Genomic DNA, 22,693 nt, shown 5'->3' on the forward strand with positions numbered 1-22,693 from the left:
CTGAGATGTCCAGCAGTGAAAGTGGGCTGTGAGAGAGTGGGGCCTACTACAAGGGGTTGATGAGGAAGTCAGAGACCACCATAACCTGTCAAATAAAGATCAGTAAACTTGGGCAGGGTTTGGTTTTTTCCAACATGTGTTGTCCTTATTTAGATGCTCAGTCCATTTTAGCTCTCTTTAATTCCTCATGTACTGTTTTTTTTAGTTACATCAGGATCTCAATGGGATGTTTCCAATTTAATTTTCTCACAAACTGATTAAATGTCTCAAGTATTACTCAACCTCTTCCCCCTTCAGCTGTGCATAACATTCTTTTTTTTAAATTATTAATACGCATATTGAATTATTGAAGGAAGATAATTTTTGATCAGATTAATATTAAATCACTATAAAATATTCATGGCTCATTTTTAAAATGATGATCTTAAAGAATCATTAATTTAATCACAAACATTGGCGTCCAGTCAAATACAACAGGGCTGCTGCGGCCTCTTTTAACGCGCCTTCTTTTGAGGTGACTGAATATGAAATATTGCTGAAGCCTACTTTGTTCTTCTAACGTCTACCGGCCAGTCCTGCCCTCAGGCTGATGGTTGTCGCAACAGGGAATGAAGGGGAGAAGGGCTCGCCAGCATTTGTTTCCAGGTTCCCTTTGTCACCTTGTCCATAGATGACCTGAACTGTGGTCATGGGGAAAAGCTGCAAAAGATGTTTTTATATTATATTGGTCCCTTTATCACCTCTGGTGATTGGCAGAGCTCCACTGGCAGCCACCCCTCCCAAATGTTGCTTTTAATGCTTGCAGCTACTCTCTAAAATAGCACTGGCATGACCTTTAATACTCTTTCTTTGCATTTTTTTATAAAACTGTAAGGTAATACAATACCATTTGATTAGAAATCTTTAAAATCGAGATGCAGAAATCAGAATTTTCAATTTCCAATCCCTAGTTTTTGTGAAGCTTTGACTTAAAAAAAAATCTACCAATTATGGCTAATAATTTTTTTTTTAAGATGCTAAAAGAGGATTAAAAATATTTAACTTGTTCATCAATTATTTATATAGGAAGTAGGAGTAGGGCTGGGCAGTAAATCAGTAACAATATATATTGCAATAGACACATGATCAATGTTAACCAAAAATACGTTCAATAGAATTTTATTGAACTCCGATCCAGAACTGCACAGCACTCTGGGGGATGTAGGCCAAGAAAAGGCTTTAGCCACTTAACCTCTCACTGCCAGCCAAGCTCGGTTGGTGGCCTCAATTCATAGACATAATAAAGAGTAGAATCCTCATGGAGCGCTCTTGACTATTGTCACTGACGTAACGTAGGGCCTCCATCTTGTAGCGGTCGACTGCTCCACTCAGTGTTATGTTTGGCAGACACAATAAAGTATTGGCGTATTTCATTAATCATAACTTGCTAAATGCTAAACAGATACTCATCCTCTTTGCTGGAAACGTTATTCAAACAGCTATCATAGCGACTTGTACAAGGGCATTTATATAAATTAGGAAAGAATTCAGAGTCAAATATAAACAAAAAAATGCTAAACATATGAAACACAAAATACAGCAAACAGAAACTTCAGCGACATATTGTACGCCTTTGTAGATGCTTCTCAAACCTCAGTTCTACTTCCATCTTCATTTTTAAACACTTCACTGAGATTAAAAAATAAAAAGTGACTTTAAAAATTCTTGACACATTAATAACTTCCACACCGGAGAGATTTCCTATTTCCAGCGGGTCGGTAACTGAATGTGACGATTTCGCTGAAAATTAAATGATTTCATTCACTCGTTGATTTCTCTGTGCACTTCTAAGTTAAAGATTTTATGAAGTTTAATTCAGTGTTTATTTTGAAGTAATTGTCTTCTCTGTGTGGGGGGTGCGTGTATGTATAAAATGTGGAAATCAGAGTTAAAACAGTAAGCCATTATTCCAACATATAACGCTGAGCCCCTTGGAAATATGGATGCATAATAATGTTTTCAATGCTAATGCCAGTAAAGAATATATTGACAAAGAGATGAAAGAGACCCTATTCAAAATCTGATAGTCAGGGAGAAGCAAATAATTTCAAATATTTGATATTTAAATTATTTTCAAATGAACAGAGACATGAGTGAAGCCGTTTCCCCTGGCGATCCTCCGGGCTCCTGTGTTTCCTCCATGTGTCTCCAGCTCATTACTGTTGTAAGCATGTCAAAGAACCAGACCAATTCTTTGTAACACATTGCTGAATGATACCTCAGGCTCATACATGTACACATACATATACAGTACACACACATCAAGAAAAAAGTCCAGGAAGTGATGGACATTGAGCTGTCCTGATTAAAATGACAATAGTCTAATTAACTCAACCTCGGTGTCAGCGCACTAAATGGCTGATGGCCTGCCAGTTTCTGTTTCAAAATTCTTTGTCTCTTCATTGCCCAAAAATATTTTTTTTTTCCTCTTGAAAAACGTCTCAACCCCATTTGACAAGAATTGTTAATGGCAATTATTTCACCTAAGCTAATTAAATCTCCGGCAAGTAATAAAAAAAAAAGTTGAAATCCTTCTTTGCAGTCCTCCAGGGATTTGTCATTTGGACTATATTATCACAAGCTCCTCCAAGCAATATTGGAGGATTCAGATTACAGTGGGTGCGGAAAGTATTCAAAAGCCTTTAAATGTTGCATTTTTTGTTTCATTGCAGCCATTTGTGAAAATAAAAAAAAAAAGTTAATATTATTTCTCACAAATGTACACTCAGCATCCCATCTTTATGGAGCCCTCTAGAGCAGTGGTCCCCAACCTTTTTAGCACAGCGGACTGGTCAACCCTTTTCTGCAGACCGGGGGTGGGCACTCCTAGTCCTGGAGGGCCGGTCTCCTGCAACTTTCACATGTATCTCTACTTCAACACACCTGAGTCAAATAATGAGGTCATTAAGACTGAAGAACCTGACTGCACTTAGGAGGTGATTTCAGCTGTTGGATTCAGGTGTGTTGGACCAGGGAGACATCTAAGAGTTGCAGGACACCGGTCCTCCAGGACCAGGAGTGCCCACCACTGCTCTAGAGGGCTGCATACATCTTGACAGAAATGTAGACATTTTTGCAAATTTATTTAAAATAGACAAGCATGACCATGTGATATTGCCCAGTATCACATGTGATATAGAATGGAGTAGAAGCACCTTTTGAGCTGATACAGCCACAAGTCTTCTTAGGACTGATGCAACAAGTTTTTCACACCTGGTTTTGGGGATCCTCTGCCATTCTTCCTTCAGATCCTCTCCAGTTCTGTCAGGTTGGATGATGATCGTTGGTGGAGCCAGTTTCAGGTCTCTCCAGAGATGCTCAGTTGGGTTTGGGTCTGGGCTCTGGCTGGTCCAGTCAAGAATGGTCACAGAGTTGTTCTGAAGCCACTCCTTTGTTATTTTAGTTTTGTGCTTTGGGTCATTGTCTTGCTGGAAGGTGAACCTTCGGCCCAATCTGAGGTCCTGAGCTCTCTGGAAAAGGTTTTCTTTCACGATATCGCTGTACTTGGCCACATTCATCTTTCCTTCAATTGCAGCTGAAAAGCACCTTCATTGCATAATGCTGCCATCACCATGTTTCACTGTTGGTATTGTATTGGACAGGTGATGAACAGTACCTAGTTTTCTCCACACATACTGCTTAGAATTAACACCAAAGAGTTCAATATTTGTCTCATTAGACCAGAGCATCTTATTTCTTAGTGTGGGAGTCTTTCTTGTGTTTTTTGGCTAACTCAAAACGAGCTTTCATACATCTTGCACTGAGGAGAGGCTTCTGTCGGACCACTCTGCCACTTTCTCCTATCTTCCTACTACATCTCTGGTGCTCAGCCACAGCGATATTTGGATTCTTCTTTACCTCTTTCACAAAGGCTCTTTTCTCACGATTGCTCAGTTTAGCTGGACGGCCAGGTCTAGGAAGACTTCTGGTCGTCCCAAACTTCTTCCATTTAAGGATTATGGAGGCTACTGTGCTCTTTAGGGACTTTGAGTGCTGCAACCTAACCTTGGCCTGATCTGTGCTTTACCACAATTCATTCTTTGAGCTCTTTGGGCAGTTTCTTCCACCTCATGATTCTCATTTGCTCTGACATGAACTGTGAGCTGTGAGGCCTTATATACACAGGTGTGTTTCTTTCCTAATCAAGTCCAATCACTTTTATTAAACACAGCTGGACTCTAATGAAGCAGTAGAACTATCTCAATGAGGATCAGAGGAAATATAAATATAGAAATGAATGTCACAACACAGGGACTGAATACTTATGACCATATTTCAGTTTCTCTTCCATCATAAATTTGTAAACATTTCTATATCTGCATTTTTTAAATTATTTTTACTGCAGAGTGGCTAACTTTCTATTATTTTTATCTTTATGTGATATAGTAGGGGCTTCCACAGTTTTTCAGTTGTTACAACCATAACTGTTTAATTCATTAACATGTTGTAACATGTTTTTCCTAGCCTCCTTTAAACTCAGCATGAGTGCTAAGATTCTCATGGCAGTTTTTCACTTGTGCGGCAGCAACGGAGACCCGCACAGAGCTGTGTTAGAATATTGGCAGCAAACCAGCAAAAGGCAAAGAACTGCACAGTTTTCTTTACCCCCAAACTAACTGAGTGAGTTGAGTTTTGCTGTTGGATGCAGATAATATTACCTAACTGATGACTAGCTAATGCCAATATATCACGTGAAGCTTGTTAACAAGTATAGGCCACTCCTTTTGTGGTTATCTATGTTTAAAATTGGGTAGTGCTGGTTAGATTTACTTGATTAACTTTTTGGGGATTAAAGGTATTCATAAGATTAGTTGTACTGCCCTGTACTGTTTTTACTTCAATAATATTATGTCTACTCTTGAGATTAATAGTTTGTATGAGAAAGAATAAACTTCTGAGATTAGAGACATTCGATTCTTATATTTTCGCAACATATGAGATAATTATGCAAATTCGACCATAAGTACTCAACATTTTATACATGCCACTGTTACATCCTTATTGTTTATTTTGTATTAATACACATGGTTATTATATTTGAAAGGTTACATAAAGGTGTGTTTTTGTATTTATATTAAAGTAAAAGCTTGTCTATTCTGCCCCCCCAAAATAAGCCAATGCCCCCACAGCTTAACTACACTGGAGCTGGGGCTGGTCTGAGTAGTGTATGCACACTTTTAAAGGTGGCATCGCACTCTTCAGCCTTGTTTCAAAATGTTTTTGGTGAAAAGCGTTTTCCCTCGCTTGTTGGTCAAGCGGGTCAAATGTGCAGATAAAAAAGATCCAGAAGATTTTCATTTGCGACCCTATTAATCTTTTTGCATTATTTGATCAACTCAATTGAAGTGTAGAGAATAAAAAGACAACAACTTTAAGAAAGGGGAAAAACTTTAACAACGGAGGAAGAAACTGCTTTTTTCTTCTGTTATCTTTTCTGTTGGTGATTAGGGTCTATGGGGAGATAATTACGCTTTAGAAAGAAGTTAATGAAACGAAAACTTCTCTTTTCTTGTGAAAAGAAAGAGGCATATCATTTGTACTGGTATCTGTAGACATCTCCCATCCTTGACAAGGCGCACAGAGACTTGAGTTTTTTGTTTTAAGGTTGCAGTCCACCCCCCTCCCTAACCCTTCACTTCTACCACCCTCTGCTGCCTGTCAGTCTGCAGCTGATATTAGAGGACCCTGTGAATGAAGCCAGAGTCAGTAAGGTTTTGTCTCTGCTGCACTATTGCGTATGCCTGTCCGTGAACATTTGGCATGCTAGAAGACATCAAACAGGGTCATCAGGGATGTGTGCTAATTTCAATAAAGGAAGAGAGATGGGGGGTTGGGGTGAAGGGAATCCAGGCCAGAAATAGAGGAGGAAATGTGACTTAATTCCAATTGGCAAACATTTGCTGCATTGTAAAAATATTAAGTAACCCCCTCCACTTTGTTGAACACAAAAGGAATGCGTGGATCAGAGTTTATTACATGATAACAAGCGAGAGACATATGTATCATCCGACCAAGGTGTTTGTCTGGAGAGCAGCACAAGTGTCGGCCAGAGTGCGTGTATTAAGCTGTCCTTGTGGAAGTTCACATCTGGTGTATGGAGGTGTGCATGCGTGTGTGTTAGTGTGAGGGAAGGATTGCGTTCCCACCTCCTTCCCTACCCCTTGATATCCAACAGCACTCTAAAATTTCATCATCTGTTCTCCAGTGCCAGTGCACAAGTTGGCCGCTCTGGATCCATCTGTTGTTATTATTTTCCACTGATAATTGGTCTGAACAATGGAATGCCTGTGTCCCCCCTTGCCTTTGAAACCATACACCCTGTTTATTTTCCAAAGAGCTCATTCCTACTCTACTTTTTCTTCCTCCCTATCTCACCCCTGGATTTTTTTCATTCTCTCTCCCCCTAACCCTGTCAGCCAGTGTCACCTCACCCCTCCTACCCCCTCTACCTCTCACATTCCCCCAACCCTCGATCCATCTGAGAGGGTTTCACATGAAAATTACATCTCTGACTGGCCACCTCAGTACGTGTCACTCCCTCTAGATTTTCTGGATGGACTTTGTTCCCATTCTCTCCTCTCTTTTTTTTAGACTCTGACTGGCAGTGTTTTCCCCACCACTTGGTATTGCTCTGCATTCGTCACTGAAAAGAAAGAAAAAACAGATGGATGATAAGAATAGAGGAGTGGGGAGTCTTTAGAAAGAAGGTTGTTGGATAATAGATGTTGGTAGAAATGCCTTATCTTTTATGATGTGCTAAACAGAAGGACATAAAAGGATGAGTGAAGGAATCACTAGACATACTTTGTTTTTAAAGTTGAATCCCATCTAATGAAAGCCAGCACCAAAAAATGACCTACATAAGTTAATTAAATGTAATATTTAAAGTCTTAATTAGTATTTTACATGGTAATTAAGAATCTTTTTAAAGCTGGCAATGTCTTAGTCACACCTTTTGGTTGCTTTTTATGATCCAGGTTATTTAAGATAGAGTACCTTACTATTAAAAATTCTTAATACAGCTTGCAATCCAAACCATAGTTTCTGTATTGAAAGCCAATATATATAACACAAATAAAGTGAAACTGGCAGCTAACACTAGGCTTGCTAAGTGATTTTCAAATTGGAAAAAACATGACCTGAATAGGAATGGCTCATACAATCTTTGACGCTGTTGCACAACTGACAATATGATCTGGTATTGATGGCAGACTCAACCATGTAACTTCATGAAGAAAAATTAACGTTGAAAATGGCATCAGATCATCTTTTGGGGAATGGTACTTTTAATATTTGCTAACTTTGTTGTTATCAGCTGACATGAAAATTGTCTGTTTGACTTGTTTTTAATTGGCTAAATTGAGCTAAAACTTTAAGTGTATGTCAGACTAGTTGTTAGCTTCCACCACTTTTTGGATTTAGTTTCACTTTCAGCAAACTCACAGCTACCTACTTTTTGCTACAGGTAAGGAAATGATTAGAAGTAATGACCCCCCAAAAGACCTAATTAATGCAAGAGCCTGCTCCCATCTCCCTGTTGCAGGACAAAATCTGCTTGGCGACAATGACTACCATTGGTTTAGCTGTAAAGTTGTCAATATAACACGCAAAATCTTAAATGTATGCGTGATGTATAAAAGAAAAAAGGGACACAGTGTTTTGCTACTAATCATCAACACTACAACATCTAGATAACTAGCTCAGAAAAAAGTTTGAATTAAGAAAAAAATAGCAAGGGAAAGGGAAATAGGTCTAAGTAGCCTAATGCTGACCTAGCATAGACTTTTCATATGACTCATTGATAATTCAGCGTAGTTCCAGTTATGCCTATGCAGACAAGTTCTCCTGCTTTGTAAATGTAACAATTTGGTTTTTGAACACCTTAAAATTTTAAGCTTGTGTTTCGGCTGCTGTTAGCACAAACTCTCTCTCCTTCACTGAAGACTGGTTGTTCATACCTGATGGACAACGAGATGAAGCAGAGCACTGTAATTTGTTGTTTACTTTGTTTTAAAGAATGGAAAACTTGCCATTGGCAAATTGCTTTCTATTAAACACCCCTCTTCTTATGTAAAATAAGCACAATTGCAGCTGTGTAAAAATCTCCCTTAATCTTTGCTATTCACTTTCGTTTGGTGTATTTTTCAGCATTGAGAAATTGTTTTTTTGTTTGTTTGTTTGTTTTGACAACATCCCTCTAGTTCCTCTCAGCACTGCAGTCTGGGCTCAAATCTCCCCTTTCTCTCACCACTCACTGTCTCATGCTCTCTTTCATACACATGCACTTGTGAAACACACTCAACTGTCACACATAACTTCAGCTACTTATGACTGCTGCTTTCCCCTCTTCTTCAAAAGTGGATTTCAAATAGTAGGTACCTGTAGAGTTTCTGAAACAGTCTAAAGTTTGTGGTTATTACTAAGTCTAAATATGTTGTGACCTCTTCTACATATCCCCCCCATTCTTTCTCTCCTCCTAAGAGGCTGTTCATAAGAGCAGGGGTGAATATGGGTTTACCTTCTGCATACAACTGAATGTGTGTTTCGGTGGAGAGAGCAACGTGCTGACTGCCACAGCTAGTCATTCAGCAGGTTGTTGAGTAAGTATGTATACAAGTAGAATAGGAGTTGTAAGGGTGCCTGAAAGTACATTAAATAATGTTAAAGTTCAAGTTTTTTGCATGTTTTTTTGTTTTTTTCTTTGCTGCAATGTTAGAAGTGACATTAAGACACATCAGCATTTCCTCGTTGGCTGAACATCTCTCTGTTTTGCAAACATAAAGTGTTTCTTTACTTATGGCCATAATGTCATAGTGGTCATCTAGTCTTTCAACGGTAATTTTTAGTCCCACCTGATGGTCTTCCAAATCTGGTTTTAACCTTTCTTTTATAGTATGACCTCTGTGCTCGGTGCCTTCAAATGGGCACATAGAGTTTTAAAAGGAGGGCGGTGGGGTGGTGCTATCTGGCTCTTCAGACTGAGATTTTTTCAATTGCACTGTTGAAAATGCAGGGGGTGAGACACTTGCGTATACACTGATCTAAATATTTTACTAATTATAAGGTGTGCATTGATTGTTGTTTTCTGGCCGATCACTAATTATCAATCTTTAAATAGCCTGACCTACCAATTCCAATTTTGGGCAATACCATTTTTTTTTGGCTGAAATGCCTCTAAATATAGCAAGAAGGTCGTTGAGTTGGCAACAGCTTGGTAGCTATTAACTGCAAATGTGCAGACATGACCTGGTGGGCCTGTCTGTCAGTCAAACCTTTCTCACAAGGGAGCAGAAGAGGACAGTTGTTGATTTTTAGACCTTTGCCGAGACAGGTAAGATTGGGGGATAAGATCAGCTTCACATGTAAGTATCAGCCGATCACCAATCATCAATCTCCGAAAATTAAGGAACTATGCACCGATAAATCGGCTGGCCAATAAATCGTACACCCCCAGTTATAACTTAGTTTTTCATAAAAATACTAGTCTTGTTTGATGCTAAGCAATTGAAAATAAATGAACTACGGTAGAAGCTTTGTATTCTAGAAAGATCACATTTTTTAGAATAATCCAAATCAATTGGTTTAGCACCTAAACAACCCAAGATCACCGAGTCCCATATTCTTCAAATGACAATTTTTGACACAGCAGCTACAAGTCTTTCAGTTCAAAAAGATTTTGATTGAAAATTATGTCAATATATAAACAAACAATAATCACAAACTTACAAGTCACATCAGGCATAGATTTATTTTGACTCTGAATGTCTTCTGACTGTTCTGGAGTTTGGAGACCAGCTACAAGGGTGTGGCTAAGCAACCTGCTGATTTTCTTCACAGCTGCCACTGGGCTGGAGTGATGTAGTCCAGTGTCTACATCACTGTTGCCACCAAAAATGACCATTCTTAGAAAGGCAATTTAAACTTAGTTCTTTAATGTTTAATTATTTTCTGTAAACTATAAATCTAAATGACAGTGTTACTATTTCATCAGTAGCTTGGCCACAACTAGCATAAAAAGAGTGCAAATAACCTTGTTCTTAGTTAAAAAAAAACAAAAAACTTCATTGCCTGCATCCAGAATCTCCATGTTTCTGGTGCTCGGAAACTGCTATATCTTCCTTAATACCACTTCTTTCTATTTTTGCTTTTCAAAGCACAAGTTCTAAATAATCAGAGATCATAAATGCTAGAGATAAACTGCTGTTTAAAACAGTGTTTAGAATCCAAATGGATAATATTTACCTTACTAATTGCATAAATAATAAAATGATGTGTTTATGTAGATAGTAAGTAAGTGGTTACAGTGAGTCAAAATGGACAATTCCTTAAGAGGATAATTGATTGAGACTATTTCCTCTGAACTGACCTTTCAGTGACTCTTGGCAGTCAAATGTGTTTTTCTGTTGATTTGAATAAGCCAATTTTGCTTATTGATCTTGTTTTAACGGGATAAAGAAACATAATATTTGCTGGTTTAGCAATAAGCCAACAAAACTGCCTTTGCTCAGCAAAACACAATGGCATGCCTGTTGAAAATGGGGCATCTGACAGTCGCCAGTCTGTGCTTTTTCACTCTGACCTCAGAAAAATATTGCATTTGGAAAAAGGAAAACAAAAACCCTGTAAGAATAAAGGTGCACTGAATGGGTTTAAATGGTGATTTCTGAGTCTGTCTGCACTTCAGAAAGAGATGTTTTTTACAGTCTGTTTTGGTTTTACTATATTACTCCAAAGATGCTGCCAATCACTTCAGAAGAAAGGAAAAAGAAAAAATGTCTCTTTGCTCAGTTTTTTTTTTTTTTATATAAATGCAAGGTTTTCATCTTTCTGAGAGTTGGTCATGCTTTTCATTTTTGTCAGTTCTTTTTAGTGGAGAAAAAAACTAAATGTTACTTTACTGTCATCTTATTGCACAGTAAAGCAGAAGCTGCTTTTGCTGAGAAGTGAGTCATGCTGTTGGTATTCCCATGTTTTTGGAGTGTAGATCCTTACTCGGAAAATACCATGCACACGCCCTAAAAACAAACAACATCAACCCCACATATCGATATCGCCAACTTTACACAGCCTCCCTACGTCCTATTTTTTTTTTTTTTTATTTACACAAGGCTGTTAATAGAGATCCATCAGTCCTGAAGTGTGTTGAGCCATGATCACAAGTTTTTTTTTTTTTTGCTGTATTCAAACACACCATGAGTGCGGGCATGGTAAATAAATAGATGCTGCAAATTTATCCAGTACACTGAGTGGTTCAAAACATCCATGATGGGCTGGAAAGGAACTCTATTCATGACCGGTTAATTAATATGATAATGACGTGTGAAGGGTTTGTTAACGAGCCACCACACAAGTACCCACAGATACAGTATTAGGCCTGCTTGGAGTAATTAATGGAATAACTTTACTTAACTTAGCAGTAAATATTCAGGAGGCCCTCATTATTTTTTTTTTTTATTTTATTTTATTTTTTTTGTCCGCTTGGTGTGAAGAGAGAGGCCGGCCCGTCCATTAGAGGAGTTGAAGAGCTGTCCACAGTGAATATGAAGTATTTTTTTTTTTTTGTTGAAATTGGGTTTGGTTTCAGGGGATGGGCAGTGGGGGAGGTGAAGAAGAGGTATTAATTCATATTTTGAGGATACAATCTTTGAACAAAGCTAAAGGCACGATAACATACCTGGGTTCTCTAGAGAGCATATTGTGAAGCTGTGACCCTTTCTGCAAATAGGCAAGTCCACTTCACGGGTTTGTGGATGGAATACAAAGAGTCTCTATTCATGATTGGATGTGGCCACTGTATTTCATTACCGCAGAAAATAGTAGTAATAATAATAAGGAAAAAAAAAAACACTTCTGATTATACATTTTAAATGAAAATAGGCCATTTGGATGCGTTTTCCCTCGCCCTGCTGTTGCTACGTTGACACTTTCAGAAAATGTCAACGTAGCAACATACATTGCTCTGCATAAAGAACAGAGATACTATTATTCAGACCCTCTTAAATTTTTCACTCTTTGTTTCATTTGCTGAAATCAAATAGGTCATTTCTCTTGAATGTACACTCAGCATCATGACAGAAAAAAACAAATGTAGAATGTTTTGCAAATTTATTATTATTATTATTATTATTATTATTATTATTATTATTATTATTATTATTATTATTATTATTATTATTATTATTCACCAGTTAGTGTATATACAACAAACAGACTGACAAAAAGCAAAAACGGGGTATTGATCTTTGACAGGACAAAAGAACAAACAACAGCAATTAAAAATAAACACACAGGGAAAAAAGCGAAGATACATTCAAAACAAAAACAAAAAATGGAACATAATCAATTGGTGTCACAATACAAACAACATAATTCTGCAACGTGGATTAGGGTATTCCTTTTTCTTCTAATCTTGGCAGTTATTTTCATATTTTAATTATTTTTTTGTGCTCTAATATTGCTTGATTTACCCAGTATAGAATATATTTTTGAGTAGAAGTGGAAAAGAAAGAGAGATAAAGCAAGTAAACAGGTAAATAAAAGTATGTGCCAAACAAGGAGTAAATAAATAAAGGATAACTTTTAAAAAAATCTCTCTTTGCTCTCCTGGTCTTTGCTTCCGCAGTGACACTAATTCACCTTCAATGAAATGGCATTTAGAACCATGGAGTATATTTTATTGACATATTCAATTGGATTTGTATTTATTGCTGATTGTTGTTCCATTGGTATCTGTTGCATTGTGAGGTACTGATATTTTTCTATTTTTCCACTTAAGTAGTATTGTGGGTTTTTTTGTATTGTATTGTAATGTACACTCAGCATCCCATCTTGACGGAATAAACCAAAATGTAAAATCTTTTGCAAATTCATAAAAAAATAAAAACTGAAATATTACTTGATCATAAGTATTCAGACCCTTTGCTCATTATCTAGTAGAAGCACCCATAATAATTCATGTAAGGATTATAGAAGCCACTGTGCTCTTAGGAACCTTGAGTGCTGCAGAAATTCTTTTGTAACTTTTTTGTTACGGACAGCAAATTTGAATATAGGAATTAATGTCACAGCAAAGAAATTGAATATTTATGACCATGTGATATTTCAGTTTTTCTCATTTAATAACTTAGCGAAAATTTCTAAATTTCAGTTTTTTTCTGTCAAGATGGGATGCTGAGTGTACAATCAGGAAAATATAATTTTTTGGACTTTAGCAAATGGCTGCAACAAAACGAAGAGTGAAAAATTTAAAGGTGCCTCTATGTGTTTGCTTCAGCCGATCTTGTGAAACGCGGTAATGGCTGGGTATTTGTTGCTTGAAGATGTTTCTTTTGTTAAACATCGCTTACTTTTCTATTTTCCACCTTGTTTTATGCAGCAGAAACACAACATTAGATCTGGTTCTTACAAGAAAAGTTTGCAAAAAATGCTTCTCAGCTTCCTTTGTCATCTGAAATTGTCGCATTTTGAATCATATTCCTAGCTCAGGCATCGCACTGAGCATGCACTTAACCCACCTAGGAGGATAATTATCTCAACCAGGAGTTGTTCTATTCCTTAAAATCTCGATGTAGGAGTGTGTGATGGGCTTGGTTTTCCCAGCCGGGTAAAGCAGCGTGTGCTTGTTTATTCTCAGCCTGCGATCTCTGCACTCCCACTGCTCTGAATGGCAATATTACCGCCTGGTGCTGTTGGAAATGGAGACAATTATCTGTTTAGATATTACAAGATGGGCGTTTATATTACCAGAAGAAAAAGCATAGAGCTGCTACCTGGATACCTTTTTTCTCACCAATTCTACTGTCATTAAAATGATGAAACATTTATCTAAATGGATGTTATGCATTGGGTAAACTCATTTAGCTCCCGGGGCTTTTTCAGATGATGGGAATTAATGATGTTTGGTAGTTTGAAGCTGAAAATATCTGTCATTTGTCACCACTCGCCATTGATTTACGGTTCCATTGATGATATGTTAATTGAAATGTAAGGAATCACAATAGTAGGGTAGTTATGTGGGAATGGTCTATTTCTGCAGATTGTTCCAGCCTTAGTAGAGTTCTCGGTGAGCTATGTGTTGACTCATGTTTCCAACATGACCCACAATTAAAAGTACTAGTCATGAATGTGAGCTGTTTTTTTCTAAATCAAAATTAAGGCTGCAGTATGTAACTTTAATAATTTTTTTTACATATTTGCTGAAACTGTTATTATATCAAGACAATATGCTTTGAGATGGATAAGATGTGAAAAATTTTATCTCCTCTGCCTTCTTCCAGTACTATCTAGAAACAGCTAATCAGAGCCTGGGCCCCTTAAATCTGGTTCTATTGAACTTCGGCCCTGGAGGTTTGCATTCAGTGGAGTACGACATCGAAGGTGGATGGGACCGTCTTATTAATCAAATTACTGCTAAAGCTGCTGAGGTGATCTCCCCAAAAACCGTGGAGCAGTTTTGTTCTTGGTTTTCCTGTCCAGTTGATTGTGAAGCATTTACCTCATAAGCTAAAAAATAATTCTCATCTGAGTGTTCTTTCTGAGCTGAACTTCCGGTTGGTCCTGCTGAACTGCCACGGCGGCTTGCAGGATTTTCTCTACTTGAGTGACATGAGACGCGGAAATCCTCTTATTCACCATCTTGCTGACTTCTAATCGATTCATTTGGGAGAATGTTATTTACATTTAATCGTTCAGTGATGCTTGTAATACCAGTGTAGCATAGTTTCATCCTTCAGATCAACTTCAAAATCCTGAGATATTTGATTATGTACAACAGATGCAGACCAGGAAGATGTGAGATTATATATTCAGGGTACTGCAGTTGAATAGTCCATAGGTGCAATAATTTTATTTTATCATTTATATGCAGCTAATGGGACCACGGTCAGCATGTGTTTTTTTTCACTGCAGGAAAAAGTTATATTCATTACTAACTGTAGACTGATTAAAAGCTGCTGCTCTGAGGCCATATAACTTATGACAGTGAAATGTTGACGTATTTCTAACCACGGGAGTTTACTGTGGTTTTTATTACCATTGTTTTCATCCCGCTGTGTTCTAATGACAATGAAGCATCGATGACACCTCTTTTGCAAGCGCGCAGAGAGGTTTGCAAGCAGAGATTTGATCTGAGCAGAGACAAATTTTGAGCACAAGAACAAAAGTTTGAGAAAGAACAGTGAATATTTGAAAGAGAGCAGAAGTTTTGAGTACAAGCTTACAAGTTTTGAGAAGACAAACATGAATCCTGCTTTCAAACCGAAAATGTGTGCTCTTGAATTATGGCAGAAAATGTCCCCCATACAGTTTAGTGAGACTTATGTAAAGCATAAAAACATAAATCAAGTAAGAATAGGTGTTGCATTGTAGAGCGTATTTATTTATATTTCTTAATCTGGAACCCAAGTACGAATTTCATACCACAAACAAGCAAAGCTGGTATGAGAATAAAAGATCCTAGGATCTTGTATTTCCTTGAGGAAGTAATTATTTAATCACCTTAACTTTAGGATTATGCAATTCTTCCAAATCTAGTATTCTTGGAAATCTATGAAAGCTCAGACAGATGAAACAGACAGCTTTGGTGTAATAAATTGAGTTTTTTTTTAATCTCCTGAAAGTCTTGCTCTCTATCGCTTCTTCACAGCCCAAATAAATTACAGACATCTCTTGAGGAAACAGTTTCTTTTAAATAGCTTCATGTGGTCTCTGTGCTGACTTCATTTAAGTATCCCACTGATGCTGAAATAAAAAAGATTTTATTAGTAACAATAAAATCTATTTTTGACAAACAGTAGATGAAATCTTTCTGGTAGCATAGACATGCTACCAGACACATACAGTGAGTATGGAAAGTAGACTCATTTAAACTTTTCATTCTGTTTCATTACAGCCATTTGCTAAATAAATAAGTTCATATTATTTCTCATGACTGTACACTCAGCATCCCATCTTCACAGAATAAACAGAATTGTGGAAATGTTTGCAAATTAAAAAGACATTGAAATCTCACATGGTCATATGCATGACTATGTGAAATTGCCCAGTATTGATTCTTGTATCGAGTCTTCTTAGGACTGATGCAACAAGTTTTTCACACCTGGTTTTGGGGATCCTCTGCCATTCTTCCTTCAGATCCTCTCCAGTTCTGTCAGGTTGGATGATGATCGTTGGTGGAGCCAGTTTCAGGTCTCTCCAGAGATGCTCAGTTGGGTTTGGGTCTGGGCTCTGGCTGGTCCAGTCAAGAATGGTCACAGAGTTGTTCTGAAGCCACTCCTTTGTTATTTTAGTTTTGTGCTTTGGGTCATTGTCTTGCTGGAAGGTGAACCTTCGGCCCAATCTGAGGTCCTGAGCTCTCTGGAAAAGGTTTTCTTTCACGATATCGCTGTACTTGGCCACATTCATCTTTCCTTCAATTGCAGCTGAAAAGCACCTTCATTGCATAATGCTGCCATCACCATGTTTCACTGTTGGTATTGTATTGGACAGGTGATGAACAGTACCTAGTTTTCTCCACACATACTGCTTAGAATTAACACCAAAGAGTTCAATATTTGTCTCATTAGACCAGAGCATCTTATTTCTTAGTGTGGGAGTCTTTCTTGTGTTTTTTGGCTAACTCAAAACGAGCTTTCATACATCTTGCACTGAGGAGAGGCTTCTGTCGGACCACTCTGCCACTTTCTCCTATCTTCCTACTACATCTCTGGTGCTCAGCCACAGCGATATTTGGATTCTTCTTTACCTCTTTCACAAAGGCTCTTTTCTCACGATTGCTCAGTTTAGCTGGACGGCCAGGTCTAGGAAGACTTCTGGTCGTCCCAAACTTCTTCCATTTAAGGATTATGGAGGCTACTGTGCTCTTTAGGGACTTTGAGTGCTGCAACCTAACCTTGGCCTGATCTGTGCTTTACCACAATTCATTCTTTGAGCTCTTTGGGCAGTTTCTTCCACCTCATGATTCTCATTTGCTCTGACATGAACTGTGAGCTGTGAGGCCTTATATACACAGGTGTGTTTCTTTCCTAATCAAGTCCAATCACTTTTATTAAACACAGCTGGACTCTAATGAAGCAGTAGAACTATCTCAATGAGGATCAGAGGAAATATAAATATAGAAATGAATGTCACAACACAGGGACTGAATACTTATGACCATGTGATATTTCAGTCTTTTTTAAAATAAATTAGCAAAAATCTCTAAATTTCCCATTTTTCTATTAAGATGGGATGGTGACTGTACATTCATAAAAAATATGATTTTATTGAATTTAGCAAACGGCTGCAATAAAACCAAGAATGACAAGTTTAAAGGGGTCTAAATACTTTCTGCATCTATTCCTGGTAGCATATGTTTTCATACCTGATTGCAAAAGATTTGTTCTTCGAGTTTCTCGTCAGCTAATCATGGCTGATCAGGATGGAAATTCTTTTTCTTTATTTATTTGTCCAAATTTTCTAAAATTCATGTGGTTTTATATTGTTCTGTAGGTAACACACTGCACCTGAATTGAGTCTGATGGATTTCACAGGACAGTCAACCTGTTAGCTTTAAACTAGACCTGGACAGTGTGTGCTGTGGTAATTTATTTTATTATTAACGTCGCTTTACTCTTGTCTTAGATAAACACTGGGGCAAAATGCTTGGCCACAATTTTGACTGTCAAATGTAAACGGCCAAAAGAACAGTGAGAGAGAGTTTTTTTTCTCTCTTACATATTTGGATATGCTTTAATGCCTTTATTCAAATTCACCTGTTATAGAGCCCCAGAGTCACTTTTAGGTTTACCATAAAAATAAGATTTTGTTTCCTTCTTTCCTTCCTTTGTATTTCATTTCCTGGGTTGAGTGCTCCTTTTCGGGAAGCTTGGTGCATGCAGATCAGGGCCAACACAAGGAGGTTGAATCAGGGCAGAGCAGGTAAAGATACAAGGTGTTTAGCAGCACTAGTTGGGGGGTGAGAGGAGGAGTGGGGTGACAAAGGAGCATCCACTAATGTGAATGGTTTTTGTCTTGCAAATAAACCATTCAGTCACAGACTGGGCTCATTGTTCACGTGTTATCTTCAGTGGGTGTGTAGTTCTAGTTAACTGACAGATGGGAATGCGAAGGGATGCTGTAGCACTGGGACAGACCTCAGGTGATATTGCTACCATTCTTAGTGGCCGGTACAGAGCGGGGGAAAAGGCAAACAGCCCAGGAATCCAGAGGATAGAGTTGCGCTGATGTTTTCTCAGAACATATCAGACAGGTTTGTGCACGTCACACAGTCTTATCAATATCAACCGCTGGCCTTGTTGGGGACTGTTTTGCTTTTCATGCGCTCACCGTTTCTGCCTCTTAAGTCTTCTGACAACAAATATTATTGGTATAATTTATTTCCCCTAACTCTGGATAAGTCTCTGTTGTCTTTTTTTCCACAGGGTGAGGAGTCACTTTACTACCACTGGAACTGGAGATTGCTTTCAATAAGCACGTCTTTGCAAAAGGTAAACACACAATCATTCACCAGACTGCAGCTTTCGCACAGGTGTGTGTGAATGCTCTATTGAATTGGCTTAATAATTAACTGAAACGCTGTATGTGTGAGGGGGTTTTTTTCTCATGTTTTTTGGACTGTATTTTTTGTGTGTATTTGTGGGTGGGTGAGTTGGGGAATTGAACAGGTGCACCGTTGGGGGTACGGACAAGCCGGCATGGTGAGGTTAGGTAATGATTGGCAGCGTAATCATAGCTCAATGTTGAGCAGAGGAATGAGTTGCAAGGAAATGTGGAGACCTGCTCGGTTTGGAGAAGTTTGAAGTATGTTAATTACCTACTTGCTAAACAAGAAGGGATTGCTTTGTAGCCACAGCTAGTTTCTTTCTTCGCGCCCATCACCACTTTGTATGGGAACTTTAGATGATCAGCTGTGCTGCCGTGAAAGTTTGAGGGAAGTGATCTGTATGACAGCGTTAATACTCAGAGACGCAGAGGATCGTTCTTGTGGAGTCATATTTTTTTCCTTTAGTTCACTGTCACTATTTACACTGTGTTTTAGAATAATTCCTACTGTTTTTGTGTCCATTACATCATTTTTTTTCTTTACATTTGTTCTGAAATTTAGATTTGAACTAATTTGATATAGTTTAAAATTAAAAACCCTTTATAGAGATTCAAGCACATGCTGTTCAGTATAACTTTTAAGTACAACAAGGCTGGTATTCACTATTACTTGAAATTTAAGTAATTCTTTTTTAAATAAAACTTAACACTTCAACAAAAACTTAAATCAGACTCTTTTTTTCCTCCCTCCATTATGACCCAGACTTTAGAAATTGCTTGCAGGAGCTATGGCTTGTGGCCCCATTTTGTTTGGGAAACCCAAAGAATTTTATTTTTTTTTTATTATTTTTTTTAACATATTCAAACTCAGTGGTGAAAGTAAGGAAAAACCCAAACGCATATCCAAACGCATATCCTGATGATATAGTACATCTATGCAACTATACCTGTGGTGTACTTCCTAGGAACTCTTAATGGTTTTGGCATAACTTTGCAATAGAAGTGCTAGATAATCAGTGCATAGAAAAAACACACAATCTGGCCAGTTTTGTTCTTTTTTGTGTTTTTTCTGTGTAGCACCTTTTCTCCCCTCAGATCATGTATCAGGAAGAAACATCAATGTTTCAGAAAGATAAAATATGGGGAAATTAATTCAGATACACAAACAGATCACTTGATGCATTATCTAATTCTCTATTACAAGCCGCTGCTTCTTATTCTACTATGGAAAAGCAGGAATATAATGGAAAGAAAAAATGTGTTACAGTAATTTACAGAATTAACCTAATCTTTTTCTCAGTACTTTAAGTGTAGAAATAAAGACATAATCAGTATTTCTGTGAAATTGACTTAGTTTTCCCTCAGCTCTGGTCCTGTGTAACAGTTTCAGAAAATGCGATATCAGTTTGGTCAGTGCAGTTTGTCTGCAGCACATTCTCCACATACCCAGGTTGGCTTCACTGGGGTCTCTCAACCGCTTGCTCTAGATGAAGGATCAGTGCTGAAATCTTCCAAACGATCGCCTAACTAATGTTAATGTGGTCAAATCAGATCAATTATTGCCCCAATGTGATTTTTGAGATTATGCAGAAATCCCCCTGGCAGCTAACACGATTCATCTGTCTTGTTATGAAAAGCCCCTTTAAGTGCAACAAAGTCAGAAGGGAGAAACACAGGCAGGGATTTTGCTCCATATGGATCCGGAGGGGAGAACTAAGGGCTTGCAGAAGCAACCTGATAAAAGTTTTGATTCAGATATGTGGCGCGTTTATTGGTGATCGAGGCCGGTTCATCCATCAGATGTCTGATTTTTTTCAGTTTGAGGGCAATTAACTCTATTTAGATTTTCTGAATTTATATAAACAAAACATGCTTACATTACTTGTAATGTAAGCATGGGCTGTGATGATATAACCTTGAGTAAAATTCCGCTCACAGTATAAATGCTCACAGTATTCATAAAAGAAAATATAATCTAAGATGCTTAACACAGTATAGTTTTATTTTAGAATTTAAATAAAAAAAACCAGCTGCTATTAAAATAATATTTACAAATGCTTATTGTTTTCACGAGAGTTGCTATGCTAATGTTTAGCAAAGCAACAGCATTTTTTACATATGCTAAGGTAAAATTTCTTGTGCCACAGGCAGGTTATTTCACTTATAACTTATATGTTTTAATCAATATTAATTAATTATTGACTTAAAACAAGCTCCTCTATCTTGCTGGAAGTTACTTGTCAGTAAGTTTTGTCCTATTTCAAGTCTACTAAGAAATTTGCTCGGAAAACTAGACCAAAAATACTTGGTAAGGTTTTGTGTTCTTGCAGTGTAATAAGCATGCAAAAATGCATGTGTATTTAAAAATTGATGTAAACTGTTGCTGACTCAAGCTAACATAGAAAGAACTTCAAGTCCAGTCAGAGTAATTTTGTTTCATAATTGAACCGTCTTTTTAAAACTGATATCTGAAATACTGAACTATACATATAATTTTTAAACCCCTGTATCGCTTGATACCAGTAACCACCTGATTCCTTGTACAAACATAAAGTTTTCTCTATATTTGCGATATTTCCTTTTTTTCTGCTGCTGTCCTTAATATTGAAGTTCCTTTTGTCTGATCCACTTTTTATGGAAGTGTTATGAATAAACAAACGGCTGGACGCTCAGAAAGGGCGCGTACTGGTATGAAAAATAGGCCCTCTGTAATAGTTTCCCTTGCTGCATTTATTGGTTGCTTTTATAAAAAAAGTAATTTTTTTTATATCAGCATCAAGCTGAAAATTGCCATGTATTAGAATTAGGCGTGGTAAGCCTCTAATTCTGTGGCATTTACAGCCGGCTGTGTTTCCATGCATTTATAACACTTTGATTCTTAAGAGCTCCTTTAATCACTTGCGAGTTGCTCGGAACATAATAAACAACTTGCTGTAGAAAAAGTGCCACATGGTCGGGGGGGATCAAGGGAGAGAGGTTTCCAGCTAGAGAGTTAAACGCTTCTGTCACTGGCAGTTTAGTTGCTGGGTTTTTCATGCGCCGTAAGCACCATAATCTACTCTTCAAGCTTATCTACCTTGGCTACAAACAGTGTCAGGCGGAATAGACGCGGGGCGGCGTGAAAATAAAAAATTATCATCCTTGTACGATTGTGTGACACAAAGCGATGCTATTGCTTCTTCTAACCCTTTTTTTTTCTTTTGATTGAGATCACAGGATGTGTTTGAGGATTCTAAACTTCCTCTCACCTGGCTGCCGTCTGCTGTCCATATCTGATGCCGCGCTCCCACTGCTCGCATCAGCCACTATCAGGACGCTGCTCTGGCAGATCGCCCGGCTTGACTGTTGTTGTTTGACTTAAACAGGTTACACATTTTTAAATGCATTCCTACATACTGAATGCAGCATCTTAGCCAGAACTCCCTTGAAAAAGACATTTTTAATCTCAGTGGGTTTTTATTCTGTTAAAATAAAGTTTAAATAAAAACAATTTAAAAAATTACACAGCAGGGCAATCTTCTGTTGCACCTCTTATGTGTTGGGTGGAAGTGAGCTGATAATGCTGTGATCTCAGATTACTTAAAATACCTTCAAGAAGGGGGAAAAACAAAATGTGTGTCAAGTTTCAATCTATTTTTCTATCAGTGACAAACAGGCATGTCTTCTCCTGGTCAGAAATGTATTGACACATTCATAGAGTGTGGTCTGGCTTTTGATAGTGTCCGTCAGCTAGCAGGTGCAGACAGTTGACATGCCAGAGCTGTGTAGTGAGATTGACCGACGTGACAAAAGTAAGAAAAAATCCATCTGCAGATGAGCTTTTTTCAGCAAGCTGAGGAGAATATGACAGAAGTGATACATTCTTTTCAGTTTTGCTTCAGTTCTGGGTTTGATTTTTTATTTTTGTCTTTGGAGTCAAATAACTGCACAGTGTTGCATATGTGTGTTTTTGTAGACAAAAACACACCTACAAACGCCTGCACTGGTGTGCACACACATGCACTCCAGTACAACTTTCACTTGCAAATTTTTTTAAAAAATGTATATTTTAATACTTTTATACTCCGTCACCTTTTTGTCATTTTGTCTTGTCATGATGAAACTATTTTTTGTT

At 37.7% G+C, this 22,693-nt stretch overlaps 1 protein-coding gene across 9 annotated transcripts in view; it reads left to right on the forward strand.

Annotated features, from left to right (window-relative positions):
• The window catches only part of foxp1b (forkhead box P1b), a 263,651-nt gene that overhangs the window by 71,462 nt on the left and 169,496 nt on the right, over positions 1-22,693 (forward strand). For 7 of the 9 annotated variants that reach the window (XM_044122251.1, XM_044122252.1, XM_044122247.1 and 4 more), the window contains exon 4: positions 18,459-18,524. The exons of the other annotated variants lie outside the window; for them this stretch is intronic. The gene's annotated coding sequence lies outside the window, so the exon portion shown is untranslated. The remainder of the gene's footprint in view (positions 1-18,458; positions 18,525-22,693) is intronic. 9 annotated transcript variants of the gene reach the window in all.

This window comes from Gambusia affinis, linkage group LG07, assembly GCF_019740435.1.
Source record: "Gambusia affinis linkage group LG07, SWU_Gaff_1.0, whole genome shotgun sequence".
Classification (NCBI taxonomy): Eukaryota; Metazoa; Chordata; class Actinopteri; order Cyprinodontiformes; family Poeciliidae; genus Gambusia; species Gambusia affinis.